A 20,001-nucleotide genomic window follows, 5' to 3' on the forward strand; every position below is an offset into this window, starting at 1 on the left:
GTTGTTCCCATCTGAGGCAGGAAGAAGTTTCTTTAATGATGACTGAACAAGGCATTGTTATACTTACAATAGAATATCATTAGCAGGAATATGATAGGGCATAGTTCACAAGGCTCAGTTGTATGAAAATAATTTACCCTATCATAAGATATATATGAATAAAAATTTAGAAGGTAGTATCAACAAATACACGAGTTTAAAGATTTGAGTTAAAGATGGTTACTTCAATAATCATTTATATAATTTGTGTTTATTTTGAAAGAAAGACCATTTCTCTCTAAAAGAAGTTTTTACAATCTTTCTTTACTAGTGGGGCTTCCTTTATGATCACCTCAGGTTGTCCCCAATATTTGTTTAGGCATAGCTTAACATTTGCTGAAAAACAAAATAAAGGTAATTCAGGGTGGCACTTATTTTAAGGGATTCATATTATTTTTTCTCATATGACAGTGTAACCTTAATATAAAATAATAAAATGTTTTGTTTCAGGGATACTCTAAACTAAAGGATGATCTAATGAAATATAATAAAGTTCCTTAAAAGACAGATTCCACAGAAATATGTAAAGGAAATCAAACCTCTTTATGCCCTCTGTTAGTGTGAGCATTAGACTAGATGGTAGAAATCTCTTAGGTTTTCCAAGGCCCATTGGCCCATTTCCAATGTGGCATTGATTTGTTTTGATTAAACCCCCTTCCTAAACTTTAAAATGCATTGGAACCTACAATTGATGGAAATACCAAATTTGTAACTTAATTTTTCTGTTAAAACATTTCCTAAAGAGGATGGGTTGATGGTACAGGTCTATAATGCCAGTTACTCCCGAGCCATATTACAGATGAAGACCATCCTACATAATTCAGTAATACCCTGTCTCAAATTCCAAACTAAACAAACAAACAAAAGAGACTAAAAAATGGTCAAAACTATAAATATAACCTAAATAATTTTATTTATTTAATAAGTATCCTAAAGGTGATAATAAGTTATAAGATTTAAAATTCTTAAAATTGAATAATTTAAAACATTTGAATTTTGTTTAGATTTTAAACTTTTGTGTTTTCAGAAACATGATCCATCTTCTATTTGTAACCAAAACTATTTTGGATCCTGAATGTTAAATAACATTAAAATCTCAATTTATAAACTTCGAATTATTCAAAAGTATTGTCCAAATTCTCTTATCTTCCTTTTTTTCTTTCATGCTGGACAGTCAGAGAAAAAGAAAGAGAAAGAAAACAAGGAAGAGAAATGAGGAAAAAGAAAGATGTTTTAAATTTGAAATGAACTTTTCTACCAATATTAATGCTAGTTTTCAGCATTTCTAATAAATGTACTGTGCTTTTTAAATTAAATTGCCAGTATCAGTTTCAGTTTTCAAAACTCTTAGTAAATCATTGCTTAATAAAAACAGGTTCAGCAGAGAGCAGAATACTTTATTTTTTCATACTATTTCACAGCAAGAACTACCAGACATTGTATTTGTCAAAGTCACATCCCTTTAGGGTTTCCAGGAGAAGGCCGGGATCAAAGGGAAGAAACAGATAAGATAAGGAATTTTAATCTATTTACATTAGGAACTTCCCATTTATGTTTCACTTGTTCCTATCATTTTACAGCAGTTTTGAAAGTTTGCTTCTTAGGAATCTATCTGACACTAATGGAGCTTTTTTTGACAGATTTTTTTCTTTTGTAGAAAAATTATATGGTATGGATTGTATAAAAAGAACTGTCAGGTTGGAACAAGTTACTTTGTGTTTGCAGGTGCCTCATTGGCGCATCTAATCATCCCCAAAGAAGTGGAACTTTTCATCTGTGCTAGCACAGTCTCTGGGGTATCAAAGACAACTTATTTTACCATCTAAATATATTTTAATCATAATTGTAGCTAGTGTTTGAGCAGTCTTTTTAGTGGAGTAAAAATACTTTATCAAAAATTTGGGTGTACTATGAAGAGTTTATTGTGGAAGTAATGAGTTTGAGAGTTGGTTCACAGCAGTAATCGTCTTATGCTTGGTACTTCTGCCTCCATCCCATTACCCTGCTCTCTCAGTATTCATGATTTTATCTGGTTTAGGTATTCTTCATTAGCTCTAACACCAGATCCTTTTTATTTATTGCTCCTTTTGCTTCCTGATACTTTATCAAGATATTTACAAAGTTCTTTCTTCAGATCTCAGATAAGATGCCACCACCTGAGAGAAAACATCTCTAAGCATGCTGTTCATTTTTCTCTTACTCCAATTCAATATGTATGCTAGAAGGAAGCCCACATGTGGTAAACATACTTATCATACTGGCAAGCAAGGCAAGAGTCATGCATGATTATCATCTTTTTTGTTAACCTAGAAAGATCTGTCCTAGAAGACATCAATTTTCAGGTCAACAATGCAGTGGATGCTCCTAATTCCTGAATATTATTAGCAAAAATCATAAGCATTCCTCTGATCCCACTGACACTCAGACTAATCACTGTTGTCTGTTTGGGGAGACTCAGGACTTACTTTATCATGGCCACCTTCTTGTTTCATGGCAGTCACTGAAGAGAACCCAGAACTTTCATGTCATCTCCGATCACTAAAACTAATCCCAATCCTCTAGTTCTGTCTCCTGATTGTCTCAGGATGCTCTCTTGACCTCCCCAGCAAAGCCTTTCAATCTTCAAACACTTTTGTGTATTCTCCCTTATCTTCTTTGTACCTGAAGCCTCACTCACGACTGCTTCTCACGCCATCTTTCAAGAGGTGGCTATTTCCACCCAACACCACTTAAATCATTAAGATTGGAAGTGAGATAGTGTTCTATTAGCTCCTCAGTGTCACTTCCTGAGGAGTCTCTTTTCTACTGCTGAAGCCTGTAGGCAAGTTCTCATGGCATTAGGAGATAGCCTTGGTATCCTGCTGTCCCTCTCCCACTCAATTTTTTTCCTTTTTCTTTTCCATGCAGGATGCTAGGCAAATGCTGTGTGCTCAGCCTAATTCTTCCACTCAGTTATATCACTTTCCCTCTTCTGTTAAGATATAAGCTTTTCTCTTCTAACTTTCCCAGGTTCTGTTCCATTACAGCAACTTCCATATCTATACACATGAAGGCTTTGGATGTGGCTCACTGATAATTGCCTATAATATATGAGATTTTGATTTCTGACCACAGCCCCAGAAAAGCAAAAGGATCCAGACAAATGAGTCTTCAAAGCATTAATCCTGCATGAGGCTTTTCCCCCTAATCAGTAACTTGAAGTAATCTTACCATCTTATAATACATATATCCAAGAGATGTCTAACATCACACTGACATTTGTCTACATAATTAGGATAAGCAGTTATCCTTTTTTTAAGTTGAGGGTTCTTTTCTAATATTATTATGTAACAAGGGTAATAATAAATTTCAGTTGACTCCAACAATATAGAACTGCTTATATATCTCAAAAAGAGAGCATGTAAAATACTGTTTATTTTTCAAAACTGTACAGTTAAGAAGAAAAAGTTGGTTATAACTATTTAGCTATTACTTTATAGTTCATAACCCACCACAGAGTTTTTGAACTTTAATAACATTAATTATATATGTCTAATAAGGTTAATTTGTAGCTACTGAACTTTTACTTTATCTTCTTCTTTTATTGTTTTGATCAAATTGTTTTTTTCTAAAAACAAAATATTAAATCTCAGTTCATACTTAAAATATTTTTATTTGATTCTCTAAGTTGATTTTTACTATTTATTCAATGTAATAAATACCTAGTCACTTTTATAAAATGTGTTGTATAGGAAAATCGAATTGCTTAAAGGTTGTTTTGCATATTCATTTGAAAATTTCAGCTGTAACTTTAATTTTCTCTTTTGTCATTAGTCAGAATAACAATATAAATAATGAACAAAATACTTGTTGAAATGAAATCCAGTTACTTGATCCCAGTGGCTATTTAGCTGAATAGAAATTTGAAGCCTTTAATTGATGAAAATGCTGAGGACATCATAACCTTAAGACAAATGCAACATGTTAAGATATAGAATAGCTTATAATTCTGAAACAAATAGAGCAATATAAAGTATTCTTTCTATATAGTCAGTGCCTCAAATCTAAACTTTTTAAAGGACCCCTAAATATATTTTGTGAATACAAATTTTTAACTTGTTCTATGAATTCGAAGTTAAGATCTTCTTTCTATGGTACCTTTTCTGTTTTCCACTTAACTTTTCTATTAAAGATAAAGAGGTAGTTCATGGCATTTTTTAAAGTAAAATTTTGTTTTGAGAAACCTCTAATTAAAGGATGCTAAACATTTAATTAGACTGAATTTTAATAATGATCATGTTTCTTTTTAATAGGAACTTAAAATGGTTCAGGTCCTTAAAATAACAAGTTGAGCTGAAGAAATGTGTCTCGGTCAGTAAAATCCTCAAAGAGGTAAGATTTTTTTTTAAAATATATGCTCTAATATATTAAATATTCTCATCAAAATTGTATATTCTGATATGTATCTTTGCAGGTTATTTAGAACATATTTTTAAAAAGTTAAGAGCACTTCATTTTGTCACAAGATATTTTTTTGTATACCGATTTGGAATTTTGAAAAAGTGACAATACTTTAAGAAAATAGTCTGCAGGAAAGCTACAATTCAGTTTTAGAATAAACATCAAAAATTAGATTGGACTTCTTCTATTATATTATTAATCCTCATACTTAGGATTTTTTCTAGTTGGCCACTTTTCCCAGGGGCTGCTCAACAGAGGTAGCTGGTATGTAGGCAGATTGCCATTCAGAGGAATCCTTTGGCTAACCTGCCCTTTCTCCACTTCCTGGAGAACATATGGTTACTATCAGTGAGAATCCAATCACAAACTGCAGGGCTGAACACAAGGGAGCTACTCACTTTAAAAACAGTATTTTCACTATAGACTTGAAACTGAGCTGTCACCCATGAAGCAAACCACAGTGAAGAGCACTGAATGTGGACGTATTAGTTATTTTAGCCCACTTCAGAATCTTTTCAAGAATCATTTTTTTGAATATAGTAAAGACAGAATTTATCAGTATTAAATGTGATTCTGCCTTGCTGTACATGTTGGTATTAACAGATTGGAGGGAATGAACAAAGAAGTTAAAATGTGTGTGGGTTTGTGTAAGTGAGTGTGCATGGAACCAGAAAGAAGAAAACAACACGTCGATTTTACATGTTTCTTTCTTACCTTAAGAATCATATAGCAGAATAAAATCAATTCACAAGTTGGGTTTTGCTTTTTATAACAGTTTTAGATTTTATTAGGTTTCTTTGAAATTTTATCATTTTTAATATGAATAAGTAAAATTTCCCTAGGTATTCATTTTAGCACGAGGGAAGAAAGACTGGTTTGAAAATAGTGTGTGTAAGCATGGCTATGGTAAAGCAACTATGTAAAAAGCCAAAAAGCCTCTCATATTAGCAACACTTTGCATATAAGGCATAGATTCACTGATTCAATATATATGCTAAAATTGGTAAGCTTTATATTACAATGTATGGAGTTTTAATTATTTTACTAAGAATATATTCTTTAGTATTGGTAGAAGAATAAAGACTGTATATATATATATATATATATATATATATATATATATATTCATTGTTAAAACAATCTCATTAACAACCTCTCCACTACTAATTTCCTGAATGCTGTTTTTGTGGGTGAGACATATATACCAAGAGTAAACATTTAATTAATTTTAATCGTAATGTCAGTTTCTGATTCTCTGATTATTTCTTCAAAGGACACTAAATCAGCGGGGAGTATACAAAGGTACATTGCCAGACACTTCCTTTAACTACATTCTACAAAAGATAAAATTACAATTTTAATGCCTGCCATTATTGTCTTTTAATGTTCATTCAGTGATAGAACAAGTATCCGAGAATCAATTCATAAAACTTTCAGCAGAACATCCTGCTGTTTCTCACATTACTATATATAATTAATAATGCACATTATTAGTTGGAAAAGGGGTAAAGAGGAAGATGTCAACTTAGTGAGTATCTACAAAGTAAAAATACAAAATATGACAAAAATTTATTAAATTAATGCCCAAATATTATATATAATTGATAGTGTGAGAGCCTGAATTTATATATCCATGTTTTGACTACTGCAAGAAAAAGTCAGTATACATAAATATTAGTTTAGACAACGTGTCTTACTCTTTTCAAGATAGGCGTCACAACCTTCATTTTGTCTCTCTTTTCAACCCTCGTTTTAAAAATTACAGAGAATATGTTATGTATTTCTCATGTATAAAACTATTTTCCTATGCATATATGGTTCACATTTTATGTGTACATTATCATTCATGGTTATTTTTATTATATTAATACTCACTTAACACCTATTGCTCTAGTTTTCTGAAGAAAGCTATTTATATGCTATAGCTGCCATGCTTCTCTCTCTCTCTCTGTAAAACTTTTTATTGATTTGTGATTTTCACATCTTGTACCCCACTTTCACTTATTTCCCCATCTCTTAATGTCCACCCTACACCTTTGCAATACCCCAAAATAAAATTAAACTAAACAAACAAACATTAAAAAAAATCATTAAAAGAATTTCATCCGGGAAGCTGTAGTGTGTCACAGTGTGTTTCACAGTGTCCCCTTCTTTCCACACATCTTGATTTGCAAATGTTCATTGCAGTAAGTACTTGGTGTGGTTGAGGCCTCTCTCGCTTCTGCTATACCATCAGTATTGGATCCTCACTAGGATTCCTCACAGATAGCTTGTTGATGCCCCGTGTTAGGGAGACCTTGCAGCTTTCGATCTGACGGGTTGGTCCTTTCAGGTGCTTCAGCAGCTCATAGATGAAGTAGATATTGAGGTGAGACGACTCTAAGCTCTGGATCGGGCCTAGGTAGTAGGTGAATTTGTCAGTCAGACTGCTCTCCACACCCACGCCATCAGGGTGAGTTCTCCAGTACTGCCCACGCTATCTCACCCAATGCAGCAACCAGCAAAAGGCAAGGCCACCTCTCCCTGCCTCCCAGGCGTTGGACCAGCTCACTCGTACCTAGAGCATCAAGGCAAACTCTACTGTGAGCACTATTAGAGCAAACTGTAGAAGCAAGGGACACAGGACCCACTTTCCTGAGTGCTGCAGCCGATGATGAGGGGCAGGAACAGTTTTCTTCCTTTCATGACTTCAGGTCCAGCTTCTTTGCCTTCAGCAAGTTGCAAGGGTTCAGAAGGCGGGAGGGTGTATCTCTCCCTTGCCCATGCCAACACAGTTGCTATGCTTCTTAATAGATTTATGATTTTTTTCTCACATATATACATATGTATATGTGTGTGTGTGTGTGTGTGTGTGTGTGTGTGTGTATCAGAATGTTGTAATAAAACATAGAATTACAATTATGGGAGCCCATTATTTTTAACAACACAGTTGAAGCTAGAGACATTATGTAAAGCCAAAACAGCACAGAGAGACAAATGCTTAAGGTTTTATCTATATGTAAAATATAAAAACATGTGTCTTATAGAATTAGTGAATTCAATAATCATTACCAGAAGTGAAGAAGTTAGGAGATGTGTGTAAAAAAACTTGTTCTAATTTTGAACAGGAACCTGAAGAGAATTATTGCTATTATCAATAAGTTATAAAATTTTTATTTTAAAAATTTTAGGTTAGATGGATGACATATTTCTCTGGCTCAAACATTCAATTATTAAGACACAGATATATATTTCAATAATGTGAACATTACAAGGCCCATATGTCTTTTTATATTAGTTTCTGTGTGAAAGGAGAGTTCTTTCACATTATGAGTGCTGGCTATATATTTTCTCATATGTGTTTGATGTTAAATAATTCTACAGTTACAATATGCCAATATCCTGTTATAAACATCTTGAATACTCATTCAAGAAGGACAAGGTCATCAAGAAGTGTATAGGTTAGAGACGGAAGCACTGAACTTGGAAGAGAAAAAAATATAATCTCACTTCACAAGGAAAATTAAAAATGTGTGAATGGGAAGGAAGAAGGTGTAATAGCAACACTGTGACCAGCAGTACTGTGGAACTGTTATTGGGTTCAAGGTTAAATACTGTCATTTTCACATGGTCATCAGGAAATGGTGGCCTGCTGTGTTGCTCTACAACGGTAGAGCCCAGAAACAGGCTATTCAAGGGTTCCCTCCTGTTACTGTGCAGCTTCAGAGGGTTCCAGGATACTATTCTGCACCTTCTCAGAGGTTTGTGTTTTTCTCTCTCTTTTTTTTCTGCCTTATTTGATTTTCTTCATAAGTTGGGTCTATTAATAGTAGTTTTATTTTTACACTCATTTTAATATATATTGAAGCATCTTATTGTTTTTGAAAGAACCGATTCTGAAGGACTTATTCTTTCCTAATAAATTTATTCTCTCATTGACTGTGTGTAAAGATTCACCTTGCTTGTTCATTATTGAGTCTTACTTTTATGTTCTAAATTGTATTTTCAAAAATAAAATTGTCTCCTTTATAGATAGCTTTTTCTACTTTTAATGGACAGATAATATTTAGTATATGAAAATAAAATAATTCTGTAGAAATATTCCTAGTCAATTTGAGTTAAAGTCATAAATTATTTACACTTTTGAATGGTATAAGAGAATAAGACATTAAAATTTTATTTTCTCAATAAGTAATCTTTTGACTCTGTGTTAAGATATTAACTTAACTGTTGTCACTGTTATATATATAACAACCTATAGCATAGTTTTATTTCAATGTATATTGGAACCACACCTAAAATTTCTGAAGGGACTAGAATATCTTTTCAAACATCCTCTAGACACAATGTGAAAACTCTAGGAATTATTGGATTGCTAAAATGATAATACTAGGACAAGATACATATGTAACCTTGGTGATTTAGTTAACTGGCAAGCTCTCTCCTTCACACCTTGACTCAGATATTGGTGCCCCTGAGGTTATATGGGTTCTTGAAGATTGGCGCTCCTGAAAGTACCTATATCTAGCATGTAGCACATGTGCCTAATACTTCTTGGATCTGGAATGATGGAAATGGGGAGAAATTCTGGTCATGTGATCGGCCTCTGAATATTTCCATGTTCTATATAACACAAATCCAATTTCAGCTTCAGCTTCACAGTTGATATTTTCATTCTTCAAACTACATTATTACGTTTCTCAGTCTTTGATAACCCATGCTATATCTTTAATGGATTTCTGAGCTAGAAGGAACTTAGGAGAACACACCATTGTTTATGTAAGAAACATCACAAATCATAGTAATTCTAGAGTCCTTGCCCTAGTTTATAAAATCTTGCTCCCAAATCATTCCTTTCACAGTCTGAGATGTGGGAAAGCCAGAGCTCATTTTGGAGTCCCAGGGCCAGCCACTTGGCCAGGGCCGTGGGGTTCTCAGACTCTTGAACATCCAGGTGCCACTGGTGCTCTTCACTGGAAAAGCAATAAAGGAGTTGGGGCCTACAGGCTAGGGACAGTGTCTAGCCAGGGGCCAGGAGTGGGGGGAAAGGGAGGCTCCAGCTTGTCCCATGAGAGATTGTCCTTAGCTTGATGGAGGTAGATTTGGTGGCAGCCGTGGCTGGAAATGCAGAGAGGCCTTCTACTGGAGATTAGGCTGCTTGATGGCTGAATGCCTTCTCCATGGCTCCAAATGGCAGGCCTTGATGAAAAGAGGCAGTCCATGGTTCTAAACAGTTTATTGGTTGTTCAAGGTGGAAAATGGGTGTATGATGTACTCACTTCTCAGGGTGAACTGAGATTAAATATCTTTTCAGGGGGCAATGTCTGGGAAGGGAAGCTTATTGGCTAAGTCTTCCAGTCCTCTAGGTACCTCATTGGCATGGAGAACTGTTTTGGGCCTACATGACCACAGGACATGTTTCTTTTATGTGAGAAGCATGGCAAGTGTTCTAGTCAGGAGTCTGGCAGGAAGCTGGGAGTCACCAAAGCCTCAGGTGTGTGACCACCAAGTCTCTGGGTTTTAACCTGCTCTACTTTACCTAACCTCTTGGCATGGTTTTATTGTCCTCACTAGGGTCACCCTTTTAGATTCCAGAAAATTTTTACTGCCTTATGTCTCTATAACCTCTCCAGTGTTCCCCAATTTTATTGTCTCTCCCCCACTCTGCCCCTCTGACCCTCTTCTCCAACACCTGATTCTTCTTGCTAGTGTTCCCACCCACTCTCATTTCACATAGAAAATGTATTCTATTCCTCCTTCTCAGGGAGGCCTTTAAATCCCCTTCCACCTCCACTTCTCCACAGAGTTCTCCTCTTTGTGTTTTTAATATTATTCACTTAGCATCATAATTTAGAAACACATGCACAGCACCATGTGTATCCATATCTAATTTTTTGGGCTAAATTTTACTCTGTCTAAAAGTAATTATTTTTTTCAACCAGGTCTTAGTTGATGATCAGTTTTTATTTTGAATATTTATAAATCGATTTTTCTATTAGTTATTACAGATAAATTTTTGAATCTATATGTGTTTGTTTACTTTAGAGAAATACAAAGATTTTGAATATAGGGTTCATTTCACAGAAAGAGGATTTGTGAGTGAGAAATAGCCAAATATTTTGGAGGCAAAGTAAACCCCTTGTGAGTTCGCATGCACAGTCTGTCATGGTGGGAAGACATGGTTGGTAGAGCTGGAGGTGCTTGTTGGTTCACCAAGTGTACGAAATCAGGAAGCAGGGTGTAGTGAATGCTCAAGTTCAACTAGACTTCCCCAAGGCTGTGAATGAATGGTGCTGCCCAAATTTGGGGTGGGTCTTGCCACCTTAATTAATGGATCAAGATAATCCCTCATAGACTTGCCTAATAGTTGCCTCCTAGATGATTAAAGATCCTATAATGTTGATAGCCAGAAGCATCACAATGTTCAGTACAGTTTCTCTTCAGAGAAAGATGATTAGTGTTTTATAAACAATTAGATTCAGACTGCTTAGCATTCTTCTTTAGATTCCCTTGATTTTGATGTGTGTGTGTGTGTGTGTGTGTGTGTGTGTGTTTTGTTTTTGTTTTGTTTTCTGTATTTTCTGTCTATAGTATCTGGCAAATTCTTTTCCTATTTTTATAAAATTTTATCTTTCTTTGATTATTCAAATTATCACTTATTGTATTTTGTGTTTATTTTATGAATTCGCATGCATTTATGCTTTGGGTATCTTCTTGCTGAATTAGCATACTTATTATTATGTGATGCTCGTTTTATCCTTGATAAGGTTTTTCTTTGGTATATATTGCAAATACATACCAAAGAAATACATACAAAATACATACCAAATACCTTAACTTGCTCTCTGTTGTGCTAAATACAACAACCAAAGCAATTAGAGAGGCAAGCATTTTATTCAGCCTATACTTGTAGTGCTTCGTGAAGTCGGTCAGAGCAACAATTCAGGCAGGAATGTTGATGCAGAAACACTGCAAAGGGCATTAAGGAACACTGCTTACTGGGTAACTTACCATGTTCTGTTTGTTTGGTTGTTTGTTCATTTGTTTGACTTCTTTAATGAATCTACCGCTTTTAGTTTATCTCCAGAACTCCAGACTACTTTGTAGTCTTATTGTTTTGCTTTATGAAATTCTCCTTTACTTTATCTTTCAACTTTCCATTTAAAAGATCATTATTTCATTTTTCATACCTGTAAGTCCCAACTGTTCCACATGATTGGTTTACTTGCTTGTTTGGTTGTAATATACCAAAAATATTTTATTTCTAGGGAATGTCAATAAACCTTGTCATATTCTGCATTTCCCCATTGCCTTTGTCTCTTCCAAGTTTTTTAATGATTTGTTTCATATGCTGTTGTTGTTTGCCATTATTACCTTTATTTTCTGCTTTCTATTAGTCAAGTAATAGGCAGATAGCCATTGGTATTTATGCGTGAGATATCTGAGCATTTTTGTGACTTCTGGTAAGGCTGGAGATAAAATTGAGGCTGCAGTGTATTAGTGGTTGAGCTGTAAATTATTGTCAAAATATTTCACTGTGGACATCAAATGATGCATATAGAATCGTTTATCTAATCATTTCTAGTTTTTCTGGTAGGTTACCTGAAAGAACCATTTGATTGTTAATATTTTCAGGGCAATCTAAGGGCATAGATCTTTCATAGTCTACTATACCTTGCTCTGGAGTAAAGAGAGGCAGGGGAGACATGTCTGGTTTAATTGGAGTCCACATGAAATTTATAACAAGTAATCAAGTACATTTTTACTTAAGTCTACTTCTCTCCAGTATTATTAAAAACTGTGAGAATATATATCCATAGATCTGATGAGGATAGAAACTCCTGCTATACATCTTAGAAACAGATGTCAGAATGGCGATGGGTAGTGTGTCTTTTCGCTTTGTGACCAAATTTTAAGCATTATTTTATATCACTATTGGCACCTATACCACAGAGAGAGAAAGAAAAGCTACATCTGTCCATTTTAATATATGCTTAGTTGCTTTAGTAAGACGTTGATGGAGAAGGGTTTGGATTTTATTGGCTGAATGATGCTTTGGGATGATCTGCAGATTTCATTACTCATGTTATTTCTGTTCTACCATTACCGCAGGTAATTGACTATAGTTTAAGTGGGAGTATAGACTAAAACACAGTTGCAGTTCATCTGGGTTTCATCAAAACTATATTCCTGTTGGGCCACAACTGGCCTTTGAAACAATTTATGTCTACAAGTACTACCCAGATTCACTGGGGAATTGTCTGAGGTCTGGGGTAGTTCCTATGGAAACAGGCCCAGCCTCAGTCCTTTCTTCTTTAGAAATTACTTCATAGAATTTAACCAGAAGTGAATGTAACAATGAAGAAATAAATATAAGGAAACAGTGTATTAATAATAGTTGTATTTATAGACTATTGTGCATAAATACATGTCTAGAATGTAACAATTTAATCTACACCTCAAAAGTTGGGACTCAAACTGTCCCTTTTTAAGGACTTACTCCATTGCATTCTAAGTTTGTTGATATGAGTTCCCTTGAGCTTCCATAATCAAGTTCTCTTTGTTGTTGCTTCTAAAATTGTAAGCTAAAAATTGCAAACCAAAGCATATAATTATTTTTCACAAAACAAAACAAAACTAAGGAATTGTATTAAGAAAACTGCCTTACTGGATAGGTCTATGAGGCTAACACTTCCTGAAGAATTTAAAGAGTATTACTCCACTCAGCTATGACTCTCTTAAATACAACTTTCAATAGTAACATGGAAAATAATAACAGTATGAGAATCTAAAACAGTAGTTTCTTAACACCTTATAATATTGGGGTCCTCATAATTTCCAGTTCTCGTTGCATATTGTAAATGAAGCTATCACAAATAAACCTGTACAAAGTAAAAAGATGAGGAAAACAAAGGCAAATACAATCACAGTCATCCCAGAACATCAAGACACTTATGCTCACATGAGCAAAATCAATTATAGTTCTATAATCAGTTTCCTAACTTACCTTGCAGATCAGACTGACTTCTTCATCCAGCACTATGAGAAGGCAGGCATTCTGCTCTCCATCCAGCAGAAAAGAAAACATGTTAACTATATGGTCAAGTGTTTATATTTGTGTACTAGGAAAGTATACACTTTCACCCTTTCCATTACTCTCATCTAATATCTTAAGGATTGGAAGAATATATTGCTTAAAGTTGCCATTTAAAAGAAGGGGCATATTTTAATAGGATTATTTCAATTAGGCTATCTTTTTAATAAATATTAATCCTATTCCTCAAACTACCCACCTCTATTCAAACTCTGAGATGCACCTAAATATATTGTCTGGAAAAATATCGGTATTTTGTAATATTTAGCACATATACAATCCTGTTGGGGGCCGCCTTTTAGCAGAAAGCGGCTATCAGCTTTGCAGCCATCTTGAGCCATATACCCTGACATGAGACTTGGATTACAATAGCCTACAACAGCTGAGCACACTCCGATAATCTTGGTTTAGATACCTTGGGTGCGTGAGATTAAAGGTGCGTGAGATTAAAGGTGTGTAACTTAAGAGTGTGACTTAGAAGTGTAGAGATCAGATTTAGAGACAAGACCTAAGGGCATGATTAAAGGTGTGACCAAAAGGCATGGCTTAGAAGTGAGACATATAAAAGGCAGAGGCAGACGGTAAAGAATCAGACACTTTTAGGAGACACTTAGAGGAAATAGACACTTTTAGGAGACACTTCAGAGAGTACAACTTGGAGTACAACTTGGAGTAGGAATTAGGCATTAGGTAGCAGGCACTTGGAAGAGAACTTGGAAGAAGAAACTTGGAACTTGGAGGCACTAGGGACTAGGAACTTAGGACTTGGGACTTGGAGAGAGGAAGAGAGACTGAAGAATAAACGGGATTGAAACACATTCTATCTGGTCTCCATTCTTCGAGTCCGGCCTCACTCTCTCTCTTGCTGAACCCTGACCCGCAGACCGGAGCGGCAGCTTGGACTAGGATACAGTGGCCGCCAAATGCTGGGCAGCCTGGGCCTCAACATTTTGCTCGGGCCGCAACATTTTAGGCCGCCCAAAGTGAGGCTCCATCTCGGGCCTCAACATTTTTGGCGCCCGAACAGGGACTAGTGCGGTTCCCAACATTTTTTGGTGCCCGAACATGGGGCTAGTGTGGTTCCCGACACAATCCTGTTTAATGCATGGTTTTTGCATATTCTATATCATTTGGGCACTAAAATTTTATTCATTACTGTTTTATTCATTTGCTCAATTAACATGTTAGTTATTTTATTAGATAAACTTTGTGAAAATACAAAGTACTTATTTACATAATTTCATATATGAGAATAATTGTCTATAAAATGGCTTTGTCTATCTTCCATAGATGTTATCAAACCCAAGGTTGCATAATCATTATCTATTATTATTCATTATCTTAGCATATTAATTGATTTTTTTCCCTCAAATTTATAAGCAAAATACTTTAATTATATCCTAGACCATAATACAGAATACATAATATACAAGAGAAGGAGAGAGATAGAAGTTAGAGTATCCATATATATAATTGCTATGTGTGTATGTATTATTTTCTTTTTTATGAAATAAATGAAATTTAGGATTAATATATTATTTAGGGAAAATTATTCACAAGCCATTTAAGTATAGAGAAGAAAAAAATAAGAAAAGCAAACTGATTCGTCTCAAATCACATACTCAAGAAAGCCTATATATGGAAATAAAATTTTTGAAACTTAGTAAGATTATTTTTTCTTACTGAAAGCATGTGTTATTCATTTTCAACATTTTTTAAATTTAAAAATATATTCCTTTGAAAACTCTTGCCCCAGGCAAAAGATAAATTATGACATTTACATTCTGTAAATTAATTTTATCTTTACCTTTATTCCATGGCTAACAACAGAGTCAGCCAACAAAAGCAATGAACATGATGCCACTCATCCAAAAAAGATGATACTGTCAGCATTTTGATTAATGTGTATTTTGAATTGAGACCACCAAGTTACAGTAATATTCTAAACCAATTGCTCGTCTAGACTTTTATGCGAAATGGAGGTGCCTTCTGAATTAAGTCCTTTCATATCCCACAGGCTAAGAGCACACACATCTGAGATGTGTTAGTTGAAATTCCGCTCAACTATTGATTGCCAAGTTTGGATGGAATGATCACAGCAGAAATGTAAAGAAGCTAAGAAAAACGTCACATTAAAATCTACAGCCTGCACACAGAGCCCACATAGGACAGAGGAAAGAGAAAAATTCCTGCATGCTACAATCAGTCTTAAACATGAAATCCCCCTCTTTTTAACAGGAATATCAGGGAAGTTGGAAAAAGAGTTTTAAGAGTAAGAAACTAACAAATATAATTAATGCAGAGATGTATCCTGCACGTCTTTTCTGGGACACACAAAACCATGTAACATAAAGGTTTCCTTCTCTGCAAGGTTGGTTGAACAGAAAAGAGACAGATTTGTTAAAGAAATACTCTTTTTAACATTTATTTTCTGAATATTTAGAGTCTTTCTCATAGGATATACACTGTACAATAAAAAAAAAATGCCATTCTGAGAACTGTGCCATAAAATTTTCAGTACAATATATGATAAGGCCAAAGATGGTAGAGTGCCCACTTTCTCAGTCCTCACTTTGCTTTCATAATTACCATCAGCATGATGGGATTTAATCTATTTAATTATAAATATAGAAAAAGAAGCTAGTGTAAAGCTTGCTAAAACATATATATATATATATATATATATATATATATATATATATATATGGGAAAACTTCAGGTCAAGCTACACAAGAAGCAAGCTTATAAAAAGTGCTGATTAATTCTATTTTAAAATTGACTTATTTCATTTTTAATATGTAGTAATGTTTTCCTGCATATTTGTATGTCTACTGCTTGCATGCCTTGTACCTAGGAATGTCAGGAAAGACCATCAAACTCTGGGCAATCGGAGTTACATATCATTATAAACTACCATGTGGGTGCTGGTATCTGAATTCATGTCCCCTCATAGAGAAACAAGCTATCGTGACTCCTGAGGCATCTCTCTAGCCCTATGTGCTAATGTTTTTAATAATAATGAGCTATTCCTCAGTCAAAGAGATTTTCCTTGGTCAAATTGCTAAAAATTACAATGTAGAAAATATATGACTCCTGTGGTTCTCCAAAATACGTGCATTCTTCATGGAAGGATTTTTTTTTCTTTTTAATTTTTTTATTGTATATTTTATTTACATTTCAGATGTGATCCCCTTTCCCCATTTCCCCTGCACCCAGGAACCCTCTATCCCATCTCCCCTCCTCCTGCTTTTATGAGGATGTGCCCCCACCCACCCACCCACTCCCACCTTCCCACCTTTGAATTCCCCCATACTGGGGCATCCAGCCTTCATAGGTCCAAGGACCTCCTCTCCCACCTATGCCCTACAAGGCCATCCTTCCCTACGTATACAGCTGGAGCCATGGGTCCCTCCCTATGTGCTCCCAGTCTGGTGGTTTAGACCCTGGGAGCTCTGGTTGGTTGGTATTGTTGCTCTCCCCATGGGGCTGAAAACCCTTTCAGCTCCTTCAGTCTTCTCTCTAACTTCTCCATTGGGAACCCCATGATCAGTTCAATAGTTAGTTAGCTGTGAGCATCCACCTCTGTGTATGTCAGGCTCTGGCAGACCTCTAAGGAGACAGCTATATCAGGCTCCTGTCAGCATGCACTTCCTGGCATCCATATCAGCATTTACCTTTGGTGACTGCACATGGGATGGATACCCAGGTGAAACAGTCTCCAGATGGCCCCTCCTTCAGTTTCTGTCTCACACTTTGTCTCCATATTTGCTCCCATGAGTATTTTGTTACTTCTTCTAAGAAGGACCGAAGCACCCACACTTTGGTCTTCCTTCTTCATGAACTTCATGTGATCTGTGAGTTGTATCTTATATATCGCAAGCTTTTCGGTTAATATTCAATTATTAGTAAGTGCATACCATGTGTATTCTTTTGTGATTGGGTTACCTCACTCAGGATGATATTTTCTAGTTCCATCCATTTGCCTAAGAATTTCTCAAATTCATTGTTTTTAATAGCTGCGTAATACTCCATTGTGTAAATGTACTACATTTTCTGTACCCATTCTTAAGAATTTGACAAGAAATATATACTAAAACAGAAATGTGATATATATGTGTATATATATATATATATATATATATATATATATATACGTATATATATACGTATATATATACACATATATATGTATACACACACACACACACACACACACACACACACATATATATATATATATATGTATGTCAATAAGGACAAGAGTAGAGACTCTTCCAGAACTATGTTCATCATTGGTGAAGAGGCAACCAGTGTGATTTGGATATTTATTGTTGAATATTATCTATTAATTTAAAGTACTTCTCAGAGAGCTATGTATTTTATTGAAGATTCCTTTATGTTATATATTTTATATAAAAGTGGGCACCACCCTAAGAAGAAGTATGTTGCTACCTGTGAGCTTCTCGTTCTAATAAAACTTAATCCGTTCAATGGGCTTGTGTGTATATTTCAAATGAGGTACTGCTCAATGTGCCGCAAAATATAAAGGCTATGACTGACTTTGAAAACCTGGGGTAGAAAAGACAGAATTAGTCGAAGGATGGTCTTAGATTTCACCTATATATGACTAGAGGCTGACTTTAAAAATATAACGGACTGTAAATACACAAAGAAATGTCAAAAAGTAAAAAGAAGATGCAAGCAAGTGAAATAGTATTCATTACTCTCTGCAGTGTGTCCACTTTGGAGCCCTTCTCGCCACTCCTTGCACAGGCACTCAGTCATAATACTGTTTTTAAATCTGAGGTTTTAAAAAGCAGTGGAAATATGAACTCTCATATGTCTTGTTCATCCTGCTTACCAGCGGGTCAGTTGGAGCGGGTAGTGTTTTCTATACAAATGACTTGCTCTACCCGAGACTACAAGTAGCTGAAATACCATTGATTAGCATTCAGAAGGAACCCCTGGCATACGTGCATCGTTCGGAAGCAACTGTGAGAAAGCAGCCCCAAGCCTTTGAGAAGATGGGCTTTCAGAACACTGAAGTGCTGCTACTGGCTTTGAATAGGCAATTATGCCGGTCCACTGCACAGGGCACTGTGGATTAAACAGCCGTGATGCTGCTTCACAGCAGCCATTGGTCCAGATGTTTAAATTCTGAGTATGCTTGACTTAGAAACGTTCGAAAGTATGTGCTTTAATTATAGATATGGAAATAATTATTTCTCTTCCTCATCCATCACCATGCCAAGGCTGACATTTTCCTAACTAGTGCTTTAGCTCACGCATTTGTAAACATATATTCTATCATTTTGCTGCAACTGTGTTCTAATTACTCCTTGGGTATAATTTGCTACGTGAAATATATAAATGCTATTTCCACACAGTTATTAATATATCCTCCAAATATAGTTCATCTATCTGGCCAACATGAAACAGTTTCATAAAATAGAATAAGATATACGCCACAATGTAAGTAACTATAAAATATGTAATAAATTATGAAGCCCTAATAATGTCCAAAGGGCTTCAGCACTTACACTTAGTGGCACCTAAGGTGACTTTGTAAGAACTGACATTCACCATCACCCGAATACATTCTATTTTTTTATACATTCTTGGAAACACTGGCTTTTGTAGACTCTAAGGCCATTAGTGTCAACCTCTTTGACAAGATTTGCTCAGGAGAATTAATAGCCTTCTCTGGTGAGTTCTAAGTTTGTGTTCACTGACACTGCAGATTTTCATTTAGTTTGTTTTGGATTAACAATATTCTGAGTGTTGCTTCTGTTTTTCATAATAGAGGTTCATCTTTTAACTTTCATTTGTAGTTCAATCCACTGGAATAATTAGATAGCACCCAGGCTATTTATCAAGAAATTATGACATATCTTGATGATGGATTGTTTTATCACGTCAAAGACTCAGTATAATTTAATTCTGACTTAATTGTTTTAAATAAAAGAGCCATAATATATAGCAGCCTATTTAGATCCAAGTGTTACTTTCCAATTGCATATTCTCTGTTCTCATTTTTCAACCTTCCAAATTATCACCAACAATTAGGCAGCGTTTAACATTTGTCATGTTTATCTTTACAGATGCAGTGGCACCTAAGGTGACTAAGAATGGCAAAAGAGAATCTGTATTTGGCAAAGAAGTAAAAATAATAGAAAACAAAGACTGATTTTGCCTTGTTGGTTGAGTGGTAGGAGTTAGATAAGCGGATTTGTAGTGAGGTCATCAGTCACAATTGGATGGTAATTTGAAAATGGATTAGCTTAGAAGTAGCAATTTCTGCTCCATGGGTTTCAGTGAAAGAGTCTGCCTAATTCTGTAAGAGACCTCATAAACTGGCAGAGATCAATGCCTACCTAATGTGCCATTATGCACTGGGCACACTTCAATGATTACAGCACAGCTGTGACTGGGTTTTGCTTGATACTTCT

General features: G+C 35.2%; 1 protein-coding gene across 3 annotated transcripts in view; it reads left to right on the forward strand.

Annotated features, from left to right (window-relative positions):
• The window catches only part of Sema3a (semaphorin 3A), a 447,300-nt gene that overhangs the window by 148,468 nt on the left and 278,831 nt on the right, over positions 1 to 20,001 (forward strand). For all 3 annotated transcript variants that reach the window (XR_013103905.1, XM_076913127.1, XM_034519468.2), the window contains one exon: positions 4,332 to 4,410. The gene's annotated coding sequence lies outside the window, so the exon portion shown is untranslated. The remainder of the gene's footprint in view (positions 1 to 4,331; positions 4,411 to 20,001) is intronic.

Source organism: Arvicanthis niloticus, chromosome 15 (genome assembly GCF_011762505.2).
Source record: "Arvicanthis niloticus isolate mArvNil1 chromosome 15, mArvNil1.pat.X, whole genome shotgun sequence".
Lineage (NCBI taxonomy): Eukaryota > Metazoa > Chordata > Mammalia > Rodentia > Muridae > Arvicanthis > Arvicanthis niloticus.